The sequence below is a fragment of the Myotis nattereri genome, assembly GCF_964212035.1.
Source record: "Myotis nattereri genome assembly, chromosome: 7".
In the NCBI taxonomy this organism is placed as follows: Eukaryota; Metazoa; Chordata; class Mammalia; order Chiroptera; family Vespertilionidae; genus Myotis; species Myotis nattereri.
The window spans coordinates 70,683,237-70,711,098 of record NC_138082.1 but is presented as its reverse complement, the minus strand read 5'-3'; the positions used below and the strand labels follow the sequence as shown (position 1 = coordinate 70,711,098).

Below are 27,862 nucleotides of genomic sequence, written 5' to 3'. Positions count from 1 at the left end.
AATTCACTCCACAATAGACAGGTATTCAAAGCCAAGAAAGTGATAAACATTATTGTAGGTGTTATAATTTGAACACTAATTTTTTTAATTTGAAAATCTTCCAACATTTGCCAGAGATATTTTTTTTACATTTACAGCAAACTTTGTGTTTCTTCTATCAGTAATTTTGAATGGTGAAGAAAAGAGCTATCTAATTGGCATGTTAGGGAAACTTTCAAAATGCCAATGTTAAGAAAATGAGGAGGTAAATGAGGGAAAAGATTTATCTGATTATTTTTAGCAGCTTTCTGCAATATTTCTCAAAATAAACAACCAAGCACACTCAAAATAACATTTATGTAAAATATAAAATATATTAGCTTCTCATTTCTGTAATGTCTTTTTAAATTGACGATATCATAGGAGCAATAGTATAATACAGATCTCTTCATGATGCCAGTTAGAACCCTCCTCACAGCCTATTTTTAATAGGGGTCAAATAACCAGTAGTAGGAGTTAGGTTTGATCTTTAGCAATAGCAGGGTCTGAGGGCAAGGTTGAAGTTGATGGACCCATGGCTGATAAAAGCATAGACATGCATACAAAAATTAAAAGCTATTTAAAAATAATAAAAATAATACATATGCAACTTCTGGACTACTTCTCTACATTTTCAAATAGCCCTTCCTCCAACTGATATTTTAAATTTTCCACACTGTTTCTTCTAATCTTTCATTATAGTCTTAATGATCTTTTCTTATGGGCTTGTGTCCCTTCAAAGTTCATATGTTCTAACTTTCAACAATCTATATATATATAAGCCTAAGCGACCAGCCAAGAGCTCAACCGTCTGACCGGTAGCTATGACGTGCACTGACCACCAGGGGGCAGACACTCAATGCAGGAGCTGCCGAGCTGCAGTGACTTGGCAGCTGCGGTTCTCCGGGTTGCGTCACCCGAGAACCGCCCTCTCACAATCCAGGACCTCTTGGGGGATTTTGGAGAGCCTGTTTCGGCCCAATCCCTGCAGGCCAGGCCGAGGGTCCCCACTGGTGCACAAATCTGTGCACCGGACCTCTAGTGAGACTATAATTGAAGACAGGGCCTTTAAAGAGGTGATTATGTAAAAATGGAGTCCTCAAAGTGGTCCCAATCCAAATTGACTGGTGTCCTTACAAGAATAGAAAACTTGGACACACACAGAGACCTCAGGAGACCATATGCACAATGTAAAGACCATGTGAGGACACAGTAAGGAATAGCTGTCTACAGGCCCAAGAATGAGTCCTCAGAAGAAACCAAACCTGCTGACACTTTAACATTGGACTTCCAGAATTGTGAGAAAATAACTTTCTGTTGCTTAAGCCACCCAGGCTGTGGTCCATTGTCAAGGCAGATTTAACAAACTGATATGTCGGCCTATCAACGCATAACCTTCAAAAATTTACAAAGTGATCCCTGCCCTAGCCGGTTTGCCTCAGCGAATAGGGTGTCGGCCTGAGGACTGAAGGGTCTCAGGTTCCATTCCGGTCAAGGGCACATGCCCAGGTTGTGGGCTCAATATCCAGTTGGGGGCGTGCAGGAGGCAGCCAATCAATGATTCTCTCTCATCACTGATGCTTCAATCTCTCTCTTTCTCTCCCTTCCTCTCTGAAATCAATAAAAAGAAAAGTGATCCCTATTGGAGAATGTTCTCTGGGACAGATTGTTCTCATCCCAGCTGCACACTGGTTTTACAAATTGGCAGGATTACATTTTGTGGAGATACTAAGAAAGCACTAATGACTTCTTAAAGTATCTAATGAGATCCCAAAACTGGAGTTACTTTGTTTGGTGTTAGGCTTCCAAGCTTGTTGAAAGGTACAGAGATGGAAAAAGTATTAAGACTTACTATTAAGTTATGAGTGTGCACATCAGGTTATTGAACCCTTTTCTGAAGGTTGACTGATGGAATAACGCTTGAAGAAAAATATGGAAAGCCATGCAGCCATCACAGTATGTGGTAGGAAGGAGTAAGAAGCCCAAAAGACAAGAAAAAGAGTTGGTTGAAGGCTAGAAGGCAAATTTTGGCAACTTGACAGATTTTAATATTTCTAAAATTGAAACTGAATACTGTGCTTATACTATTATTACAATTCTCTTTAATCTATTGGGTATTTTCCTACTATTTACTCCTCTCAAAGAAATTCAGTTTTGGTGTTGTTATTGTTTGTTTGCTTGTTTTCCTCTAAATTACTCACTGCATTGTCTGTTAAATATAATTAGGGGGATGGATGCTAATTATTATTTGAGAGCATCTAGAAGGAACAATTCTGCTAGAAATCGCCAAATATCTTTATTTCTCTTACAGAACAGCTTCAATTATTAAAAAGCAAAGAGCAGCTACCTTGTGCTTGTACAGTAAATCATAGAATTCCACTGGGCTTATGGGTGTGGAAATGGGAAACAATTTAGGATCATTTTTTCCCCACTCAATTGCAACATTTCTAGTTTCAGCTATAAGGGTTAAAATAATTTATCTCTTTCGTCAAAGCAAGAGCCATTATGAACATCGCAAAGGGATCTATATTATAGAGTAAGTACAATGTTTTCTAGAATAAAGCTTAACTGGGAATTATTTAAAGTCATAGATTCAGATATAAGAGAAAAACCTAAAAACACAATCAAAAGATCTCCAGCTCAGGCTTAGAACCACAAATATAGATAACAGAGGGTGTGAAATTAACCTGAGAATTACCATTTAATATGGCTGCAAACAGGTCATCTGGAAATTCATTAATCTGAGAGTTTACCAAGGTAAGACAAACTCAATGTAATAATCACTTTCATCTATTCTATATCAATAAACTATCAGCCAAATTAAGAAAGATAATTTTCTCCACCCTATGGATTTTTTTGTCATTAAATTTCCTGCCATATAGAATTTCAGAAGTAACCTGAGAAAATATATTTTACATTTTATTTATGGCTAGGATGATCTGGGAATTGTTCGTCACTTCTATCCTGGTCTTCAGGACAATTAACCTATTAATTACCAAAATTTTGCCATTTCTTATTTATTCCTGTGATTTGATCTGGATATTAATCCCGAGGACAAATTACACTTGAAACATTTTGTTACCCCAACCCCCATGGATGATTCCAACCCAGCCAATGCTGGTTTGACAAGTAGAATACATCAGACCCTAGTTAACCAACCACATTCTCAACAAGGAATATTGAAATTGCAACAAGAAAGATTAAGTAGCTTAACTAGAATTTTGCTAGTTAGATTAGTTTGGTTATCAAATGTGCAGAAGCCGAGAAAACCAATCTGCAACGTAAGATGGATGAAGTGAAATTAAAAAGAGAATCATAGAGCAGATAGGAGGTAGAAAGAAAGAGTGGGGCTGAAACCGGTTTGGCTCAGTGGATAGAGCATTGGCCTGCGGACTGAAAGGTCCCAGGTTCGATTCCAGTCAAGGGCATGTATCTTGGGTACCTTGGTTGCGGGCACATCCCCAGTAGGAGATGGGCAGGAGGCGGCTGATCGATGTTTCTCTCTCATCGATGTTTCTAACTCTCTATCTCTCTCCCTTCCTCTCTGTAAAAAATCAATAAAATATATATATATAAAAAAAGAAAGAGTGGGAAAGAGCAAGAATGAGTGAGAGAGAATAAGACCCAGAAAAAGTATCTTCCTTACCTAACAACAGTGCCCTTGCTCCTGGTTGGGGCTATCCAGAAACCCATCTGTTCTTCCTTGAGTTTCCTGAAATAACTGGGAAGCTTTAATACAAACTTCCCCTTAATATCAATGTTAACCTTAGATGATGATATAAAATCCACAAAAGTTTTTAGTGATATTTACAGGCTCCCATTTCTTTAGGCAATCAGTTCATAACCACAGTTTTCTGATTTCCCCATGGATGTTTCCATCCAGACACTAAGGAACATATTATTCATTCAGTTTTCCTCTGAATTAAATATACTCCAGCCACAATCACATATAGCTTAATGTGACTGTAAGCCCACTTCACCTGTCTCAAAAACATTTACATTTCAAATGTAGTTCACACACACAGGCATACACATATGCACTCTTTTGGAGATATGGGAAAAATGAACTCTAATTAGCTTTATTAAATTCATACAAAAATACAAAAATAAAGTTGCTTACCCCACCCACTCAAAAAGTTAGAACTATCAAAATCACTTTAAAATAAAGTGTATATGAATGGTGTTTATTTTACATTTACTATAATTAATGTGAAAGTAACTTCCCATATTTGGAAACATTAATTTTGAATATGTTGTCAACTGGAACTCAGAAAATTTAAGATTCTTAGGAATTTTATAGGTTGCTTATTACCCTAAAATAGCACTGCTTTTATGTAATAGAACTAGAGGCACAGTGCAAGAAATTCGTGCATGGGTGCGGTTCCTAGGCCTGGCCGGCGATCAAAGCACAAGTGTCTGGTGTGGAAGGGCAGGTCCCAGCTGACCTCTGGGTCCTGGGCAGCATCTGGGCCCCCAGACCCCTGCAGACCCGCCTCCGCCTGAGTCATAGCACCCAAGTCCACACACGGAGATGCAGTGAGTGTGACTGGACTCCAGGCTGGGGTGCAGCATGGGCCTCTGGGCTGTCCAGGGCGCCACATAGAAGCTGGGCAGGCAGTGCGCTCTCTCCCAGCTGGCCTCGCAGACTGGCTCCTGCGTGAACCCACAGGGAGCCCAACCAGCCCCTGCAGTCCCAGCGGCTATGGCCTGGCTCACTTGAAAGAGGCCACACGGGTGCAGGGCAGGCTCCTTGTGGGTGCCTGGCACCTGAGCACAGGGGCTTCCCCGGTGCACAAACCCGGGCGTCCCAGGGGGGAGTAGCAGGGGGAGTGACAGTGAGCTTGGCGGACACCCCACATTCTCACTGCACCTCTGTCACCCCTGCTCCCAGGTAGCCAGTGAGAGGTCGCAGTGCGTCGTCCACACCCGCCATGTTCCGCGCCACCTCCTGGTGGTCAGCACACATCACAGCGAGTGGTCGAACTCCCGGTCTCCTGGTCAAACTCCCGGTCGAATGATGGCCCGAGGGGACAATTTGCATATTAAGCTTTTATTATATAGGTTATTTTAGAATGCTACAGACACAGTTAGTACTTACAAAATGTGTGATTGTACCAAATAACAGATCGTGTTCTCTTGAGCACAAAGAACTTGCTATATTACCCCAAGCAAGCCACCACTGGCCTCCTTTTATAGCTCACTGCTCTCATTGTAAATAGCACCTCACTGTGATGTATTAAAGATTAAATAAGTAATGTATGTAAATCACATAACAGAGTTGCTTGCCCATCATAGTGGTCAGTAAGTGTTAACTATTGTTATTATTACACATCCTCAAGTTATTGTGGTATACAAATACGTCAGACAGATATTATCCTAATTCTATTTGGATATGTAAAAATAAACCTAATTATTAGCATTTTTAAAAGATGTTTTATTCTACTAATTTTTATGTTTTTTTCTAAGCATCAAATAGGACAGAGAAATCCTGAGTCCTAAAAAAAGAAGGCTGACTCTCATCCAGCTTTTAATTGATTCTGAATCTTCTTGAATCCAAAGACCAGTTTGTATTCTTAATTTAGTGTATATTTTAAAATATGGTTTAATTCCATGGCAAAGCTATCAATGAAATAAACATATACTTTACCCAAGTGACTACTTCTTTAAATACTTTTTTAAAGTACTTTTGAGGAAATGGTAGGGCTAATGCACAGGCAATGAGTATAATATAACATAATAAATGCTGTATCTATTAAACAAACATGTTGATGTCAGTCCATGTTTAAATTCTTAAAAGTTAATTCTAATAAAGGATTAGAATTTGTGAGTAATAATTAAAATAAATTCTTGTATTATCCTAGAAAATTGTCAAATGGCTAGAATAAAGCCACCCAAATAACACTTAAATTTAAAAGGAATAGACTGAGATACCACAATCTAAAAATAGAATTTTTTTTCAAATAAACTTATATTATTCATATGCTTTGAATCATTGGGTGAAAATATTTTAGGTGATATAATTACAAATAATAGTTTTTTGCTACAAGCATCAGTCAAGTTATTAATTAATTGATCCTTCTCACCCATTTGCCATGTCTTTTTCCATCTTAGCATCATAAGCTATACAGACTTGGTGCCTAGACATTATTCAGTAAATAGTGTTTGTTTGTTTTTTATTTTACTTGCTTCCTTTAACATAGCAGTGATATTTGTCGCTCGAGTGCTACAGCCTATCTATTTCCAATATCATTCCCTTAAGCTTATTCTTGTATCCTTCCTTCATTTTTTGGACTGAAACCGCAACTGTGAACATATAGAATCCCCAATGATTAGAATAAAGAAAGGTAGGAGAAAGGAGATAAAACTTAGACTAAAAGCAGCCCAACCCTTCATTTAAATAACTATAGAAGGTATGGGATCTTTGTTTTCTGGATCTAAGTTTAACTCATTATATTTGGATATATATGAAATAACTTGCAAAAATAAAACAACATAAGGAAATTTTTCTTAACAGGAATAGATGAATGGATAAATCAATGAATGTTATTGCTGGCGACTACTACACAAAGCATGCTATGGTTCCCTTTTAATGAGTGATGGCTGCTCACTTTGCCTCAATGGCAAATTATTGTCTATTTGTTTTAATCTTTTTAAAAATGTTTGTTAATCTTGAAGTAGACTGTCTCTCTGAGGGGTTTATTTCTGTGTGTGTGTATACAGTAGGTCCCCGGTTACGCCCGAGATTCGTTCCTGCGGCGACATAACATGATTTTTGCCGTAAGTCGGAACCCACCTACATAAGCACCTATGTCACTCACATGGAGCACATACACAGCAGTAGTGAAGTGAAACAGTCAAAAACATTTCAAAGAAAGATAAGAATTCCTGACTTTTACTTGTGGCAAATAAATAATAAAAAACATAAAGCACATATGTACATACGTCGAAATGATGGAACTTCTTTTTTCTCTCTAAATACTGTAAATGGGAGATGGTGACGTAACCATGAAACGACATACATGGAGTCCGACATAACCGGAGGACTGTCTGTATTTAGATTTTGAAAGTTGATATTAAAAGGTAAAAATGGCTTTTAACTTTCCATTGTCTCCTGTTTGTTATCTGCATGTACCTATTTATTCATAGTTTTCCTTCCTTAGAGATTTCCAAGTTTAAGTCAGGTTTCAGACAAGTTGCTTTAGGCAGAGACTTGGAAAGTCACAACCTGACAGGAAGCTGCATTTTGAGCAGAGGAAAGCGAGAATTACTTTCAGCAAGACAGACTAGCACAGGGCCCAAACCACCCAGAATATTAGCAAAGGATGAAATGCAGGTTTCCTTTTCTATATTAGAATAAGATTGGAGATCTGCAGAATAATATGGTGGCTTCAGATGTATATGGAAAAGGTTTGTTTTGTTTTGTTTGTTTGTTTTACTTAGAAAAAGAAGCAAGAAGCCTCCAGAAGCTTGAACAAGATAAATGAAAATTCCAAAAGAGCTAAAAGCAATTGATTATGGTATTTGTTTTATTCTGACTTCTTTTCAGGGAGACACTTGGCTTGCATGACCCATTTGTTTCTGTAACCCTACTCTCCTGCAGTGGTGACTAATGTGGACAAACAGATTACTTGAGAGGTAGTCTTGCCTGACTCATCAGGATCATCAAAGTTAACAAAGTTAACATGATTTCTTTACTTATAAGAAAGCATCCTATTTCAGAGCAGTACTGAAACAAAGAACTAGTTTTGGCTTCTAGCACTGTGGTTGCTGAAATAGCTTACCAAAAATAGGAGCAGTTTACGTTATGTGTAAGGCTACTGAGCTGGCCAGGGACTCTTTGGTTGGCAGTCAAAATCAGGGAACTTGAATGCAGGTAGAATTCAGCAGCTCACCTCTGGTGATGGGGATCTGGGTTAGAATTACACGAGATCCCTCAATAGACACTGATACAACATGCATCGCTTTGGGGTAGAACGCAGAATAATAAAAGTTCACAAGGTTCCCCATAATCTTCCAAAAGCCCAGCACTTTTTAGCACTTCTAAGAAATCTCTCTCACCAGAGACCAGTGTTTCTGCGTTCAGCTCAGAGCCATAAAGGGGATTGGAAGCTTTCCTTAAAATGTTCACAGCCTCAGCAGCAGAACTGCAGTGCTCAGTCCTGCAATTTGGAGAACAGGTATTTTATGCCTTAGCAAGCTTTCTATTTCATTTCACTTTTGAGAGTCACAGATGCTAGTGTTTTAATCACTTTTTTTTTTTTCAAAAGCGACAATATGCATGTCACACACACCACCACCACCACCAGGGAAATGACTCTTGTTTTAGTGCTAGAACTCCAGTATGAATATGATGCTTGGTGAGAAATGCATCATTGAAAGTAATGAAGGAGAGTTTCAGGAAGAATCAGGGGGAAAATAAACTATTTCAGCAACCAAGTTTTAAGTTGCAATATAAGGTGATCAGCTAACAGAAAACTTGCTTGAAAGGAAGGCTACTGCTCTGCATATGTTTTTGTCATTTTTGCAAAAGCTAAAAAATCTGCTAAAGCCAAGCAGTTTTGGCGGCCTGCAATCTTTCTATAGCACGCTGTGCTCAGTAATGCTCAGTGACTAAAAGCAATAACGTTTTGATTCTAGACTAATATGTCTAGCTTTGCAATTGATTGTGAGCCACTTTACGAGCCCGTCTGAAATCCTTCCTGTGTCTGCTAGTCTTGATGAGCTCCTTAGCAAAATAAATTAGCAATTTTGAAGCTTTTCCCCACTCCTTCCCCACTGCCAGGGCTTTCTAAATAAACCCTCTGTATTTTCTGCCTCAGCATGATTCACAGGTGGGGGTGCAATTCCGAGCTGCTTGTGTTTAATTTGGGCTGAGGTGTTTAGATGTCCATGCAGTTCTCAGCAATACCTTCCCATTTGTACTTGCTTGACCTGATTTTATTTCATTTCTATTTTCTTAAAGCTCGGAGGTATGATATAAATGTCAATAAAAAGTAATCTCTGGCCAGGACTAACCCAAAAGGACCTTCTCTATCTTAATAAACCAGAAAGCAATTTTCTTCCACCAACTAATTTGCAACTATTTATCAACTACACAGTAAAATTATTCTGGACTAAAATGGTTCTTTTTTTAAATTTGAGTTGCTGAAAGTCAAATGTTATGGGATGGATAATGTCAGTGTACTTGAATAATTGCTGTTATGGAAAATGCTGCTCCTTCCAGTTGAAAATACGTTTTCTCGCTGGAGCATTTCAGGTTGACCCAGAGTGCTGCATTGACTAACGTCGTGGCAGAGTGCCTGCGTTTTTCAAATACCAAGGTGTTGCTCTAAGTGGCAGCATCAGCTCACGCCACCTAACACAATGTATCTTAAATGGAAACAGCGGTTATAGTCGATTCAATCTAGAGCACTCTTCTGTGACTGTCGATAAAGTAGTCGGTAGGTGCTAAATGTCACCTTGGTTTAGGACTGAGGACAGCTGCTCTCTCGAAAGGATATGCAGATCACCAGCTATGCCCCAAGTCAGGGGACGGATATACCACATTTTATTCACTTTTGGCATATCTGTACACTATTAGCATAAGCAAAATACTATCATCTATTGCTAATATTGAAAAGTATGTTAATTCATTTAAATTTCAAAATAGTAAAGGCGTTAAGGGAAGGATACAATTGTGACAAATGTTGAAACAAGTGTGTAAATGTCTGCTCCTTCTATGAGACATAGGAAACCATTAATGTTTTAGCCTCTTTAGACAGCCATTTAAGTGTAGCTGAGAGTGAAGAAGAGGAAAGAAAAAGATAAGAAGGTAGAGGAGTATATGCTGAAATTATAAACCTTGCCAGGGCGAGGCATAGCAAATGGACACTGTGGCAAAGGCTAAGTGTTGGAAGGAAGTTAGTCTGAGAAGCTGACAAAGGTTGAGAGTCACATGTGCAGCTATGCATTTTGGGAGGAGGGCGCAGATGGTCCCAGGAAGGAGTAACACAGCACATCACTGGAGCTTTTCGGGGGAGGGGGAAGGGAGACATGATGCACCGCTGAGAGCAAACACACTACCCGCCCAGGGCAGTTTTTTTTTTTATTCCTTTTCCTCCCTCCACCTCAGGTTGATGGCAGTTTTTCCATGCCCTACCTGGCTGATCCTTCTCATTGCTTGACTGCCTTTGGCGATAGCTTAACTCATGTTCCTCAAGTACAGAAAGGTTATCGAATGGGTTCAGCTCAGTGCCTGACACTAAGTACCATTCCCGAGAATGCTTTCTGCCCCTAACTCCAAACTCCTCTTATAAAGGCCCCTTGGCCAGAGTCAAACATTTGTGAAGATTTTATTTTTTCCTTCGGGTTCTCAATGACATTTATGCAAACTTTTTTTTTCCAACCATCAAAGATTCCAAGCAATGTTTCAACAGATTCTCTATTCTGCTTTGTATGACAGTTTGGTGTGGGCTGAAACTTGGATGAAAAGCACAGAGACCTGGATAAGGGATGTCCAAGATGAAGCAACTGTGTTCTATCTGTTGGAGAAGTGATGTGAGAGCGTGAAAATCAGAGAAAGGGCTCTACCTAAGATACTTAAAACATTAGTCCAGCAGAGCAGAGAATCAAAAGAATGACATCCTATCAATGAGTTCTAGGAAAAGGAAATTCAACAGTTCGCCTACCATCTTCAGAAAAAGGTTGGGGTGGGGGGAGAATAAAAAAGAAAACATCAATCCTATATAATAAGAGCCCAGCGACTGAAATGGCACAACGACCAGAGGACCAGAATGACCAGAATGATCACGCCCCTCACCCCAACTGGCCCCGCCCCCTAGTGGGGACCCCCCACCCAGATAGGGGCCCCACCCTGCACTGGGCCTCTGTAGAAATATAAAACTCTACTCCGCCACCACCAACCCAACCTGCCAAAGGCTCCTGAAACCACAAAATTCCATCACTGATTCAGCCTAGCAGTTCGAAGTGTAAAGCCTCACTCACTCACACATGAGGAATCGCACCTTTCTCCTTCCCCTTGGACTCCGCTCTCAGAGGAGGCATGCACGGGGCGGATGTGCAAATAAAAGCTCAGAAAGCCACTCTGTTGGGGTCCCTGTGGCACATCCAGGCAGAGACAAACTGATCTCCAAAAGCCAAGCACCAGACTCTGTCCCTTCCTCATCCACGGCCTCAGCTCCAGACAGGCACCCCTGTGGCAGGAAGCAAGGAGAGCCCCGTCTCCAATCTTCACAGAGATGGGAATGCTCAGGAGGCCAAGATAACCGAAACCTAAGGACTTGCCCAGCTGGCATGGCTCAGTGGCTGAGCATTGATCTACGAACCAGGAGGGCACGGTTCGACTCCAGTCAAGGGCATATGCCCGGTTGCGGACTTAATCCCTACTGTGGGGAATGCAGGAGGCAGCCAATCAATGATTCTCATCATTGATGTTTCTCTCTCTCTCTCTCTCTCTCTCTCTCTCTCTCTCTCTCTCTCTCTCTCTTCCTCTCTGAAGTCAATTATATATATATATATATATATATATATATATATATATATATTTAAAATTGGAACCTAAAGACCTAAATGATGGGGCCCATGCCGCCTGGGCCCCGCTCAGCACAAGGCCACGGTGAGCTCGGACCCAGTTCTGGTCTAATTCCTAACCCGGTGGCGACCAGCATCCCGGGGCATCCAGGGCCCCAGTGCGCTGGGGTGTGTAATCACGGAGAGCGCTCTGGAGGCGGAGGGCTCACCCAAACCCCTGGGCCCTGGGGCTCTCTGCCTGCACCCCTTCCCCCAGGCACTCAGCCCCAACTGTGCCAGCAAAACCCTTTTGTTGGGGCAGGACGTCAGGGGTTAGGCCGGGGGAGAGGTGGCCAGCCCACCGCCTCCCTTGCGGCAGTTTGCACACATGTAATTCGCTCGAATTATCCTGGGCTTTCAGTTCACCATCTCCGGGCCTGAGAGCTGCACACGCGTGAACGCACCCACGGAGCCGCAGCTCCTGAGCCCTCTCACAGGCCAGGAAGCTCTATCCCCATCCCCGTCCACAGCACCCTGTGTCCTGTGTCTGTGTCTGCCCATCTGTCTACACAGCCACCACGTGCTGGCTTGGGGATATCTTCACGTGTCCTCAGTCGTGTGTCTACACTGGCCGCTGGGAAGATTCTAGTACCAGGCGCCAATGAGGCGAAGAGGGGTCGTTGGGGCAGGGGGCAGGGAAGGATGAACTGGTTCTCAGCTGCAAATGAAGGAAGAGCTAGCGCCCGGCTCTCCTGACTCTGCAAATCCTACATAAACATGAGCCCCGAGCAGCGGCCAAGGCCAAAAATCCCTGGGGTTTCAGATGTAAGCGCCAAACGGAGGCTCCTAGACCATGCTCTGTCTCCTGGGCCCCCTGAGCCATTTCCAACCTCAGCCATCAGCGCCCCTCTCTTGCAGGTGGCAACGCCAGGGCTCAGAGAGGTTAGGGCACTCACCCTGGGCAGCACAGCAGGCCAGGACTGTCACTCTCCAGAGGCGCAGCACAGGATTCAGGCTTCAGGCTTCAGGCTTCACTCAAAAACAGAAGGTGTGCGGGCACCAGGCAGGGAACGCCTCCAGGTCCTCCTCTCATTCTGGCCTTGAACCCTAGCCCTGGGCGCCCCTGGTCCTGCGTACTCAGTCCATTGCCCTGGGCGCCCCTGGTCCTGCGTACTCAGTCCATTGCCCGCCATATCCTCCCAACCCTTTCCCTGAGGCCAGTTCAGCCATGTCTACGCTGAACAGAACCAGAGAGCAGTGGAGAGCAAGCTCAGGCCCAGGGCCTTAGCTGGAGGTGGAGGGATCCGCCTGCCCGAAGCAGGATGTCTCAGCACACTGGCTCTGCCCTCAGGGCTGAGTGCCTCCTTAGCCGTCCTGGGGTCCTGGGTTCTCTGTGCCTGTGCACCTCTCTCCCTGTTCCTTGCTCTCCGACCCTGTTTACTCCTTCCCCATGTCTCACTGGGCCTTATACTCTGTCATTTATCAGATCTCTGCCCATGGAGAACTCCCCTGCCGCCCGCAAAGGGACACACACCAGCAGAATCTGCCTGTTCAATAAAAAACAAGTGGGAAACAGAGTGAATTAAAAAGCATTAACTTAAAAACAATCCATGTGTCTGCACATGCGTTCCAAATGGCAGCCCTTCGGCGGGGGTGGCAGGGGCAGGGCATGTTGGCCGCATGTTCTGGAGCCTCAGATACAAAGTGTTGGGGGCTCAGCACCTCGCTATGGACCCTTCCCACGAGCCACCTGGTATGGCAGGGTCTGGGGAAAGGACTTTGTCTACACTCACCCTCGCGGACCCCCACCTGATTCCGTAGACCCTTTCCCCTGTTCTGGCATCTGCTGGTCCCTCTTACTCCCCCAGTATCTCCAAACTTTCCTATGCTGACCCCAACTCTCCCTCTGAACCAGCCCTCCCCACACACATACACAGATTTCACCCTCTCCCTCCCCCGAAACCCCCGTCTTCTACCCCATACTTCTTCCTGCCCTGCTCTGCCTTGCCCTGCCCTGACCCACCTCCATCCTGCCCTCCTACCCCCCACCACCCAGCAGCCCTGGCTCCAGGAGAAATGGTTAGAACAAAGCTTTCCTTGGCTGGAAGAGACACTCCAGGGAGTTGCATGCAGAAAGGCGCTCCCAGACCTGTACCTGCAACTGCTCTGTCCTGCCAGATGCCAATCAGAAATTGTGTCTCTGGAGACAGAGGGTAGCAGAAGTAGGCTGCTGCCCTTTGAAGCTCCTCATCAGGAGGAAACTCTCCCCCACCCCCCAAAAAAGAAGAGTTCACCCTGATGCCTCCCTTATCACTTTCAGCAACCCTCCTTGGCCCCTTTCCCTGGAAGTGGAAGGATTGAAACACATCTACCTATATCTACACTAATAAAAGAGAAACATGCAAATTGGTGTCACTTCACTAGGCCCACCAGCCAATCAGAGCAACTATGCAAATTAACCCTACAAAGATGGCAGTTAGTTTGCATACACAGAGCAGAGCAAAGATTGAAGGCTCCAGCCAGAGTGAAGACTGAAGACTGTCGAGGCTTGGCTTCTCTGCTGCGGCTGGACCACAGGCCTGGGTCCCGGGTGCCGGAGGAAAACCGGTGCCGGCAGCCAGGGGAAGGAAGGCCTATTACGTGAATCTTCATGCAATGGGTTTCTAGTATATATATAAAAGAGTAATATGCAAATCAGATGGCGAAATGACCAGAACAACCGCTCACCACCACTTGGTCCCTCCCCCTAGCTGGCAGGCTCTGATCGCCCGATGATGAATGGGGAACCGGGGGTGGGTGGTGGCTTGGGGCAGGGCCAGCTGCTGGCAGCCAGGGAAGATGGCCCTGATCACAGGCCAGAACTAGGGACTGTACTCATGCACAAATTTCATGCGTCAGGCCTCTAGCATAACAACAACTAAGAGTTAATCTAACTAAAGAGTAAACATTTCTATAATATTGAAAATTCTAAAAATAAGTACTGGGTATTTTTCCTAGGGTAATAAAAAAATGAAAACAAACATAATGGAAGTTCAAAAGGGAATTTAATAAAAAATATAAACTTTCTATCCTTTTTATAAGATTTTCTTGAGTTTTTATGAGTAAACATGTCAGTCAGAAAGGATGCTTGCTGATTATTACCTAAGACAGATATCAAGATTACCTCTAATATTAAGTCTAGGGTGTACAAGTGTAATTGGAAGCCATGAGTAGTTTTAAAGTGGGTATATTTTTTTAAAAATATTTATTGTTGAAAATATTACATATGTCCCCTCTTTTTTTCCCCATTGCCCTCTTCTAGCCTGCTCCCACCCCTCACCCCAGGCCTTCATTATTTTAATTTTTATTTATTGACTTGAGAGAGAGATTTGTCGTTCTATTTATGCATTCATTGGTTGCTTCTTGTATGTGCCCTGACCAGGATCAAACCCACAACCTTGGCATATCAGGACAATGTTCTAACCAACTGAGCTACCTGGCCAGGCCTAAAGTAGGTTCAAGAGCAAAACTTTTAACAGTGGAATAACCTCAAAGCAATATAATTTTTTTCTTGCTCTGCTTCTTGGCATATTATTTAATTACTCCTTAATTGTATTGTTTTTGAAAATTCATGTTGCCTTACCAGTTACCCCTTATGTCAAGAACAAAACAGAACTGAAATGTAACACAATGCTGGGGTGTGTCAATAAACATGTAATAGGGTTCCAACTTAGCAACTAGCTAAATTATTCAGACCGGGATCAGTCTCCTTGCCTCAGTGGGCTTCACTTTGCTTAATTATAAAAGGTTAGATAATGACTGTGTCAATGTTTTCAAGCATTTACCAATATGCTCCTGAAGGTATAAGAGGCTCTGTGATTTTGGAGAGTAAAAGAAGGGAAAGGACTAAAGTAAAGGAATAAATAGAAAACAAAGTATTTGATGTCTTTACATAAAATTTACATTCATCTTAATAATATATTGGTGAATAAAAATAATATTTCATATTGCCTGTATAAACAAAGAACTGCAGTCTATCTGTGAAAATAACATTTTTCCCCCCAATGCTGAACAGGGAAACTTTAGGGAAGTGTGCCACATGACAGAGAACTGTTACCACAGATTCTGAGCAATGTTTTGAAAAATTCTCTGTTCTGCTTTGCACTACAATTTTCCTAGAACCTTGGCTTACATAAATGCTTGGATACAAGTGACAATGGCACATTTTTTAAATCCTGCTTTGTCAACTATGTCACTGAAGAGAGAATACATGAAAATAGGGAGAAAATATGTGGTATAATATTTTCAGAACTCCTGCTAATGGCAATTTTGAAGGGTTTCTTACTGAGCACTAAGTTGCATTTATTATGCAGTGGTCACAGATGGCTCTTACCAACCGTCTTGTACCTTTCACTGCTTCTTTTCCTGAGCATTTCAGCCAAAGACTTTTTCCCCCAGTATAGAGAAATGGCTAATTACCCTCTTCCTTATTTTAACATGATTACCAATTCTAATCACATGTAAATGGGAGTGTCATATAACTTGTAATAACCATGATCTCTTCACACAGCTCTCAAGCTTCATTTCCACTGTCATCTTTTCTTTGTTACAATTTTGGTTTCAAATTGCTGTTTTAGTTGTGATTGGCTTGACAAAATACTGAATGAGCCAGTTGTCATCATGAACTATAAATGTATTTGTTGATTCAGGGTTATAAGTACATAAATTCCTCCCTTCTCTCATATGGAAAGTAATAAATCAATGTAGAGCTGGAAGACTATTTCCAGTACATTTCTTTTGCTTGATAATGCATAACGGTGAATTTACAATTTTAATGATCACATTAAGCTCAGTGAAAGATAATCAAGTGGATGCTCTTTTGACACATCCTCTGGACTGAGGATATATTGATGGTTTAGCCATTCAGGATACCTATCTACACACAAAGTTACACCATTTTTCATTTGGTTAAAGACATGAAACAAAAACAACAAAAACACTTGCATGTTTTATTGAACATGTCTTACATTATTATAATAAGGACAAATAAATGTGTTAAATGAAACTTCTACCCTGGCCTCATTATAAGGTAAAGAATGATATTAACCTCTGACTTCAATCTTTCAGGTGGGGATTTGAAGCACATTAATGTTTATTGTTTGATTGTGTTGTCTGAAAAGAACATCATCTTTTTTTCCCTTTTTAGCTTCACTGCCCTTCTTTTTTATTCCAAACTTATTTAATCATGTATATATTTGGCTGCATCCAATATTTAACCATGACATATTTCAGAAGCAAAGAGAATGCTGAAACTAACTGTAAATAAATCCACACAGGTTATGTTTTTGTTAATGTGTTCTTCATCTTATTTATTTAGCAAAATTTTATTTCTTTCTGCTTTTCTTCCAAAATTTTCATGATTCATCTTTAAAACATGCTAAAATAGTCATTTAATGTCACCACTGCTGTCTCTTCTTCTTAAATAAGTTCTCTTAACTGTAGATGCACAGTTTTCACTTAGGATTAATTTACTAGTAGTGGTTGAATTAGTGCTATTGGTTCTTAACCTTAAAGTAGTTGTAAAAAGCCCCTGGCACAAGACCAAATTTAATCAGAGATTTATTTTTAAGGTATTAGATTTTCTGCAATTTTCAATATGTTGCATAGTTTCATTGATTTCCAGCTCATTTATAAAAATTCTTGTTTTTAATTTACATTAATGTGGCCACTTTAAATAAAAATACATTTTTTTTTCATTTTAAATAATATAAAAGTTAGAGAATTATTTAAAATACAGATTTGTTGGTATTTTTGTAAGGCCGAAGAACTTTATTCTTCAAAAAAAGTACCTAAGGAAAAACCATATGCTTGTTAAAACAAATTACCTGGCAAAACTATGCCAAAAATGTCTGAACTGATTTGAGACTATCAAGTTGTCGTAATGCAAACAAACTATAAGAAATGACTGATGCAAAATACCCTGCTCTCCCAAAATGTGTATGGCCATCTGCTGAATCAACTTCATGTTCCCTTCAGAACGTCAAAACTACAACCAAGCAAGACTTTCCATTCCTCTGTTCCAGCAGACATGCCACAGGCCCTAGTGGGCCAGAGCCCCAGGCTTACTTTTATAAAAAGTAATATATATATTACTCCCCAGGAGGGGGTGAGCAGGAGGCAGCTGATCGATGTTTCTCTCTCATTGATGTTTCTATCTCTCTATCTCTCTCCCTTCCTCTTGTAAAAAAAATCAATAAAATATATTTTAAAAAAAACCTTATGTGCATATATTCATAGCTCATGAACACAGATGGTAGCATTATGAAGGCCTGGGGTAGGGTGGAGGCGTGGGGAGCGGGGCAAACCAGTGGAAATGGGAGATATCTATAATACTGTCAAAAATACAAATAAATTTTTAAGAATGTCTTCCTCTAATCCGTAGGAAATACAAGTTTTCAGAGGAGGTTCAGATGTCTCCTGTAGTTTTGAACAAACACTACATGCTTCCATTGAAAAGAAGATGGGTGGCAAACCTCAGACCCTTCATGCAATTAGACATTTTTGGTGCCTGCTCATTTAGAGCATTTTGTTTCTTTGTGTGTGTTATTATAATAATAATTTTATAAATGATCTTTGCCATTTTCTATTTGGAGTATAGCATGCTCATTTTAACTGGTAATACAATGGAAAAATGTATTCAGCAAAACTTAATTGTCTCCACTCTTCTCTCTTCCTTTGCCCATATCTCTTGAGTTAATATTGCCACTATTTCTCCACGCTCATGTAAAAATATGTAGATATATACACTGGTATGGGAGTATTGTCTTTTATTGTTTTTGGTATTATTGACTTTTTAAAAAATATTATGGACAGCCCTGGCTGAGTAGCCCAGTTGGTTAGAGAGTCCATCCTGATATGCCAGGATTGTGGGTTCCAACTGTGGTTGGGGCCCATAGATGAAGCAACCAATGTAGGTATGAATAAGTGGAACAACACATCTCTCTCTCTCGTTTGCTTTTTCTCTCTTCTCAAATTAATTTAAAAATATTATGGACATAGTCCTCCAGGTCAGTAGATGTGGAACTAATAATTTTAATAGCAGTGTGATAGCCATCAAGTTGGTTACCATACTTTCACTTGATGGATATTCGATTGATGGATATTTTTGTGGTTTGTATTTGCTTGCCAGGACAAATAGTATTAGAATATATAAACTTGGTATCTGTATTCTTGCCTACTTGTATTTATTTTATTTTAGAGAGATAAATAAAGGTGGGGGGAGAGAGGGAAACATCTACTCTTCCATACAATCAGGCATTCATTGGTTGCTTCTTGTTTTGGCCGCAACCAGAGAGCAAACCCACAACCCTGGTCCACCAGGATGACACTCTCTAACTATGTGAGCCACCCACAGGGATACTTGTATTTTCAGTTATGTAAGAAGGTTTACAAAGTTGATCAGCAATTTTATCCTTTATAATAAAAGGGTAATATGCAAATTGACCCTAACAGCAGAACGACTGGGAATGACTGGTCACTATGACACACACTGACCACCATGGGGCAGATGCTCAATGCAGGAGCTGCCCTCTGGTGGTCAGTGCGCTCCCACAGGGGGAGCTCTGCTCAGCCACAAGCCAGGCTGATGGCTGCCAGCACAGCGGTGGTGGCAGGAGCCTTTCTCACCTCCTCAGCAGCGCTAAGGATGTCCGACTGCAGCTTAGGCCTGCTCCCCCCTGGCAAGTGGACATCCTCCGAGGGCTACCGGGCTGCCAGAGGGATGTCTGCCTGCCAGCTTTGGCCCAATCCCCCAGGGAGCAGGCCTAAGCCAGCAGATGGACATCCTCCGAGGGGTCCCAGACTGCAAGAGGGCATAGGCCAGGCTGAGGGATCCCCCCCCCCCACCTGAGTGCACAAATTTTCGTGCACCAGGACTCTAGTATATTTATAATTTATAGGTATTGCCACAATGCTATGCAAAATGGTTTATGGACTTCAGCTTTCACCAGGTGTAGCACTTTTCCTAATCTGGTAATGGGCGGGGAAAAGGGAAAAACAAAACACATTTCAGTATTGTTTTAGTTCATAGACCCCTGAACACTAAAGAGATGACAGCATCTTTTTTAAAGGTTTATTGGCTGTTTTTAATGTGAACTATTTATATTATTTTCTCCTCTTTCTATTAGGTTATTTGTATCTTATAAAATCAATAGTTGAAAAATTATATTTTACTCATAGGCTGCACATATGCAAATTTGCTTAACTCTTTGGGTTCATTAGGGTATATCTATATAGCTCAATACATAATATTATTCAGGATCAGATAGATATAAAAAGTGTCCTAACCGAAATGAAGTTTGTATTTACTAGTCTAAGCATCAGAGACCAAAGAGAAAAGGTAGATTACATGGAGTTTGGAATTACTGTATATGTTTTTGCCTTTATACGAAGAATAGCTTAACTATTTATTTTAAATCTCTTTGTGTCATAGATTATTTAAATGGCTTACAGAAGATGTATTGATAAATGAGAAATGAGTCTTTAATTCTTCTGTAGAGGAAACCATTTTTTACCTATAATTGTATTTCATGACCTAGTGTCTCTCCTCAAATTATCACCCCCAGGCCATTCCAGAAAATGTACTAAAATATAAATGAGCACTAAAAGCAAAAAAGAAGTTACACATTCTCACACCATCCACTTAAAATTCACCAAAAATGTCAACAGCAATCAGGCCAAGTGACACAGTAAGTTGATCTTACTTTATAATGCTTCCAGTTATGGCTACTCCTCTTGTTTCCCAGAAAGGAAAAAAGAAAGAAAAAGTCAAATGATTACTGGAAAGATTCAATGTTGATAAGAACTTTACCAGATAAGAAAGAAAATATAAATAAATCTGTGCCATTAAGACACCTCAGCTTATTTGGAATCATAAAATGTTCTGCTTATATTAGTTTTCAGAAATTTTGATTTGGTATAATCCCTAATTCCTAGCACCATATAGTTTAGGCTGCAGTGGTTCTCAACCTTCCGGCCCTTTAAATACAGTTCCTCGTGTTGTGACCCAACCATAAAATTATTTTCGTTGCTACTTCATAACTGTAATGTTGCTACTAATATGTAAATGTCTGATATGCAGGATGGTCTTAGGCGACCCCTGTGAAAGGTACCTTTGACTACCAAAGGGGTCGCGACCCACAGGTTGAGAACCGATGGTTTAGGGTAAGCAAAAACAAACAAACAAAAATAAAAAACAAAACAAAAACAAAACAAAAAAAAAACACAGAAAATCAATTTTTAAGAATGAAAGAAGTATGGAACTTAGAAAACCAATGGTCAAAATAAATAAAATAATTATTTTTTCAAAATGCAATATTTCTGTTTATCTAGTGATTGCTCTGTGCCAGACAACCACCAAAACCAATAATTATAATGTCTATAACTAATAGAGAGACACTCTAAGCCAGCGGTTCTCAACCTGGGGGTCGAACGACCCTTTCACAGGGGTCACCTAAGACCATCAGAAAACACATCTATAATTACATATTGTTGTTGTGATTAATCACTATGCTTTAATTATGTTCAATTTGTAACAATGAAATTGGGGGTCACCACAACATGAGGAACTGTATTAAAGGGTCGCAGCATTAGGAAGGCTGAGAACCACTGCTCTAAGCCATGTGAGTTTAAGCTAAATTCACATCCTAACCTCCTAACAGAAAATCTAAGGCTGATACTCTTTGCTGTAGTGGCTGTGGAAAAGATCAGGTATACAGGACTTTTTTCCCCACAATACCTCATTAAATACATTAATCTGGATCAAATGAAAACACTAGGGGATATTTAATTCTTAAACATATAGAAAATATAAAAAATAAAGAAATGAAAATAACAGACTAGAAAGGATGAGGCTCAGCAAGGTGGAAAGAAGACAATTTCTGGTTAGGAAATTGTCATTGTTCAGGGTTTAAATGTTGCTGGTATAGCTGACCTTTTCTTACAACCATTCTTTAGTTAAGAGAGACTGTTTCTCCATAAATACCCAGAAAGTTAGAGGAATGCAAATAATGGCAGGGGAAATAGAAAGAGGTTAATGATCTAGCATGGGCTCAGTGAAAACGAGCATTAAAACTGAACGCTCCCCTTCCTAAGGAGTTGAAAGCTGATGTAGAAGAAAAAGCGAGGAGGTTCTGACTTCTGATATAGTGCTTAAGTTACAGGATCTGGGACAAAGTGGGAGAGAGTGCCTCTCTACTTAGTTTAAGCGGTTGGTGTCAGAATTGGAGGTAAAAGAATGTTTAGATAAAAAATAGCAGATAAGCCTACAAACTAAGGAGAAATTTAAAGTAGATGTCTCTTTTGTGTAAGGTCATCATATTTAAACTTTTTAAATACCTTTCTGCTAGTGACATTTAGTAATACTAATAATTAACATAACAGGTTTTTAATAAAATAAAAAGATGTATTTTAATAACATATTCACTTGAATAAGAAATTATACTAAAGTATCACTAATGGGTTCTTAACAGGAATCCAACACTTGGTGGGAAAGCATTTAAATTTCAGACAAAGGACCAAACATTTTTAGGTCATTCAAGGAATCATAACATTGAAAACAAATGTATATATTTATAACCAAGGTCACTTGGTCCAAACAGAATATTCTTTCTGGATTGTTTTATTGTTTTCCTTCAATTTATTAGATGACAGCAGGATGGGAAGAATTAGAGTAAAAATGATAAAGATTAGCTAGCTAGCTTAATTAGGCAGACAGGAAAGGGGCTCCAGTAAGGATGGAGGCATTTCTGGCCCGAGCAATTAAAGCAGCCCTAACCTGACCATCTGGGAGAGCCATAAGGAGTAATAAAACACCTCCAGCCAGGACAACTAACAGAGGGTCCATGGGAGAGGAATGCATAGATGGGATCTTGGATATGCCAAAATGCTTATGTTACTTGTAAAGAGGATAGAGAAATGCCACAGGATAAGGGGGGAGGAAAAGGAGTCACCATGTGGGCTTTGAGTTTTGAAACTAATACTATGTAGCAGAATGACCAATGGGGAAAGCATGGGGGTTCCAAATTAAGGAAATGGACCAATTAGAAAAGTTCATGATCAGACAAAAAGCTACAGCCTTTATAAACCAGAGACAGGCTAAGGATATTCAGATTATTTAGTTGTTTGGGGTTTTTTTTTGTGTGTTTTTTTGAGAGAGAGAGAGAGAGAGAGAGAGAGAGAGAGAGAGAGAGAGAGAGAGAATAGGCCTATAGGCCTTTGCCATTTGGGGGCCCCTCCCCAGGGGGTCCCCTTTGGAGACACCCCTGCCCAGATGGAGTTTGTATATGCTTCCAATAAAATTCTACATTTTATTAAAGAAATATGTTAGTCCACAAATTTTATTCTTCAACTTCATTGGACAAGGACCCAGGAGAAAATCTGCACCATGAACTCCACGTTTCAAAGAGAAGGAAATGACTCTAACTTAGATTGGATAGTTTATCTTTTGTTAATCAGAACAGCTATATCCTGAATTTATTTAAAAATTTGTTTTTGAAAATCATATGTTTGTACCTTTCATATTCAGAAATGTGCTTATTTTAAATTAAAATTAAGTTATATTTAAATAAAAATACTATTTTTTTAAAAATAGTTTATTGATTTTTAAAGAGAGAGAGAGAAACATTGATGTGAGAATGCAACATCAATAGGCTGCCTTCTACACACCCCTTACTGAGAATCTAGGTAGAAAACTGGGCATGTGCCCTTGACCAGGAATTCAATCAGCAACCTCCTGAGCCCAACCAACTGAGTCACACCAGCCATGCCTAAAAAAATACTAATTTTAAACAAATTATATTTCCAGGTAATATAGGTAGATAATACACAGCTATTGAAACTATTCCCCATCTCCATTTCCAATATTTTAATATGGACCCTGGTCATCAGTTATATAAAATTAAATTTAGTTTAAGAACAATATAATTAGGAAGGAAACTTTTCGCATGTATCACAAATTCATTCCTAAGATAAATATATGTTATTGGGAACTATTCAACTTTCTGAGTTACCCTCTTACTGCATTAATACACATAAGAGAGTTGACAATAATGGTAAAAATAGCTCAAATTCCATTCCATTTCATTTTGCAACATATCTCCTCCTCCCCATGGGATTGAATTTAACATATATGGTAAACTATGAATCAGACTTTTAAGTATAAGCTTAAGTTTCTTTTATACTTTGGGGATCCACTGATGAATTCATAATGGAGTTACAAGATTATCATTTGAAGTTATGAAGGGAGCTGCCTGAAGACTAAACACAGAAATGGTCAAAAGTTTCTGCATATAGAGAGGGGGATGGGAAGATGTCTAGAAGACTTTTCAGTTCATGTTCTTCAATGCTGCTGATTTTTTTCTCGTGTATTTAGATTACTTTTATAATAATTTTAAATAATGGTACTGCACATGTATGTGCAAATGTATCTGTACAGTACATAAACAATTTTATAAAACCTACACCAAGCACTGGTTTTGCTTATCTCTGCACTATGGATCTAAGTGCATTTTGATTTGTTCTTTGCCTTTCCCTATTTTTATTTTTTTCCAAATACTCTTATTCACTCTGCCATGTTTTATAAATAATAAATTGATTCAAAAATGGAAAAAAAAATCTACAGTTCTGCAAATTTGGGAATAAATACTGTGAATTTTCATGTCAATGATTAGCCAAGTAGTAACTGATTCATTGTGAAATGTTGACTGATTAAAAAGCTACCGGAGATTAGAATGGTAGATTTTTCGGAAATTTCCTTAATCAAGAGATAATGTTCATTAAAATTATTAAAATGTGCTGATTAATTAAACTTGAAACAGGTAATAATGAAGAAACATTATTAATTTTATGAGCCATAATAACAGTTTTTGCAATTTGGTAAAGAGGATTTAAAACAAAATAAGTCTTTTCAATAAGATAAGAATCCAAATAGTCTTTTGCATTGGGATGATACAGCAAATAATTAAGAATGGGTTTTCCTCTGAAATAGTTATTTCCCTTGTAGACATTCAGCTTACTGGCAAAGGTGGTGAAGCAGAAAGAACTTAGGCTTTGGCATCAGCCTACCTGGTTTTGAATTCTAACTACTGTACTTTCTGGGTATTGACTGGTTTAAAAAAAAATCTAGTTATTTTTTAATCTGTAATACATTTCCTCATCCTATATAATAAAAGCCTAATATGCAAATCAACCGAATGGTGGAATGACCAGTGAAACAACCGGTTGCTATGACACACACTGACCACCAGGGGGCAGACGCTCAATGCAGGAGCTGCCCCCAGCCCGCAGGCCCCAGGCCAGTCAAGGCAGGTGCCAGTGGGGGGCCCCTGCCAGTTGCCCTGTAGAGGGAAGCGACCAGCTGTGGCAGTGGGGGGTGTGGCTGGCGAGCGGGTGGCCCCAGGCCAGCCACGGTGGGTGCCAGTGGGGGCCCCCCGAATTTTCCTGTAAGTCACCCCACAGCTTGGCCCTGATCGCCAGCCAAGCCTAGGGACCCTTCCCATGCATGAATTTCTAGTCTACAATAAGAAGATAAGATTCCTGCTTTGCAAATTAAAGAATGTATGTAACTTAAAAATATGTATATGAAATGTCTAGCACATAACAGATACCAAGTAAAAACAAGTTATGATTATTCTTCTGTATAGGGGCTAAATTTATCATTTTTTAAAGTATATATATTTATAGAAAAATAAGATATAGAAATTATCCAAAAGAAGTATTCTGTAAAATAAGACATTATGTATTCATTAAAGTCATGTCATAGAAAAATATTAAATGTCATGGAAACATATCTATGATTTGTTATTTAAAAACGTGCTATAGTACATGCATTGTTTAATCCTATTATCACTTTTAAAAAATATACACAAACAATACATATAATTGAAATGATAGGAACTAAATACACTGTGATTATCTCTGGGTAAAATGTGAATTCGTTTTTTTTTTCCTTATCTCTATTTTCCAAATTATGATTTAATACATATTCATTTTGTATCAAGAATACATAGCCCTCCATCATCTATATATGTCTCGACTAAGGCAGCCATCTTGCTTTTGCCACAGATTTACCAATAGCATGAATCAAGAAAAGTTACCAAACCTCAGTCTCAGGTCCAGACAGGAGGCAAGGGTATAGATCGAAAAAAGAAAAAGGTGGTACAGCTGACGACAAAAAACTTCAGGGTTCTGTATAAAATTTGCTGTGAATACTATAGCTGGTATTAAAGAGGTAAACATGATTAAAGATGACGGGACAGTTATTCATTTCAACAATCCCAAAGTTCAAGCTTTCCTTTCTGCTAACACATTTGCAATGACCAGTCACAGAAAAGCCAAACCAAATACAGAAATGCTTCCTGGAACACTGTCCCCTGGGAGTCACCTTGGTGCTAACAGCTTCACAAGTCTTAGGAAGTTAGATGAACAGTTTCTTTGGTAAGTGTTGGATAGCAAAGCATCAAAACCAGAAGCCATTGAGGAAGAGGGACATGTTCCAGATCAAAAGTGAAGCTAACTGAAATCTTGTCTGGTTTTTGGAAGCTGGCATGGACTAGATTTAAGAAAGTAGCTATGTGGTTCCAAAGTATTACAGAAATGGAGAACATCAACTGTGGCTACTTCGGTAATGGTGTGTGTTAATAATGGCCTTTGTTCAGCATTCTCAGTCATTTGATTTTACATTTTTCAGTTTCTCTGAAGATCCCTTCTGTTGGTCAAAATACGAAGCATTGACGCAAGTTGAAGATGTTTTGATTGTTGGTTTTTGTTTTTTTGTTCATTTGGGGTATTTTTGGTGTGTATAATATGTTTGTGGGTATGTGTGTATACAGTAGAGAGCAAATAGGAAAACAATTCTATTTATCATTCTCCCAACAGAAATAAAACAAATCTTTACATTAAAAAATAAGTAATCCTATCTAATAAAAGAGAAACATGGTAATTAGCGTACGTCCGCTACCCTTCCCATTGGCTAATCAGGGCAATATGCAAATTAACTGCCAACCAAGATGGCGGCCGGCAGCCAGGCAGCTTGAAGCTAAAATGAGGCTTGCTTGCTTCAGTGACGGAGGACTCCAACGTTCCCCGCCTGCCTTGCCGGCCCCTGAGCTTGCAGTTTGAAACATTGTTACAAATATAGAAGCTAAACAAAACCCCAGAAACATGCTTTCATCCCGCTGGGATCTCAGAGCTGGACTTGATACAGTGTTTCGATTATAGAAACCAGATACCTGCTTTCAGCAGCAGAGGCCTCAGAGATGGAGCCAGAGCTAAAGCTGGCCCAGAATAAAAAAAAAAAAGAAAGAAAGAAAGGAGCGGTTGGGAGCTTCAGTCACCCCCAGCCTGAAAACAGCCCTCAGCCCCTCACCCAGACTGGCCAGGCACCCCAGTGGGGGCCCCCACCCTGATCCAGGACACCCTTCAGGGCAAAGCAGCCGGCCCCCACCCGTGCACCAGGCCTCTATCCTACATAGTAAAAGGGTAATATGCCTCCCGGCACCAGGATCAGCGTGACAGGGGGCAGCACCCAAAAGCCCTGATCGCCCTGCAGCTGTGTGTGTGACAGTGGGCAGGGCCACAACCTCCCTATCGGCCCTGCTCTGTTCATGACAGTGGAAGGCACCCCAACTCCCTGACCAGCCCTGCTCTGTGCCTGATAGGGGGGAGCTCCCCAACCCCCTGATCGCCCTGCGGCTCTGTGTGTGACAGGGTGCGGCGCCCCAACCCCCTGATCGGCCCTGCTCTGTGCGTGACAGGGTACGGAGCCCCAACCCCCCTGATGGGCCCTGCTCTGTGAGTGACAGGGGGCAGCGCCCCAACCCCCTGATTGGCCCTGCTCTGTGCATGACAGGGGGTGGTGCCGCAACCTCCCATAGACCCTACCTTTAGTGTGACAGTGGGCAGTGCCCCAACCCCCCAATCGGCCTTACCCTGAGCGTGACTGAGGGTGGCATCGCAACCTCCTGATCCGCCCTGCTCTGTGCATGACAGGGGGCGGCGCCCCAACTCCCCAATCGGCCCTGCTCTGAGCCTGACCACAGGCCGCACCTAGGGATTGGGCCTGCCCTCTGCCACCCAGGAGCAGGCCTAAGCCAGCAGGTCGTTATCTCCTGAGGGGTCCCAGACTGCGAGAGGGCACAGGCTGGGCTGAGGGACCTCTCCCCTCCCCCCCCCCCAAGTGCGCAAATTTTTGTGCACCGGGCCTCTAGTAAATACTATATTTAGAAAAAAATCAGGAATCTAAAATATCAAGTTTCCAGTCCTATATATTCCAGGGAGCATGGTAGTGGGTTAATTTGGA

General features: G+C 40.7%; 1 protein-coding gene and 1 pseudogene across 3 annotated transcripts in view; one reads left to right on the top strand and one right to left on the bottom strand.

Moving 5' to 3' along the window:
• LRP1B (LDL receptor related protein 1B) overlaps positions 1-27,862 on the bottom strand; it is a 1,698,272-nt gene that overhangs the window by 1,278,819 nt on the left and 391,591 nt on the right. The window lies entirely within an intron of this gene.
• Positions 25,640-26,002, top strand: LOC308522506 (transcription factor BTF3 homolog 4-like; annotated as a pseudogene). Its single transcript has one exon. The product of its transcript is annotated as a transcription factor BTF3 homolog 4-like (transcript).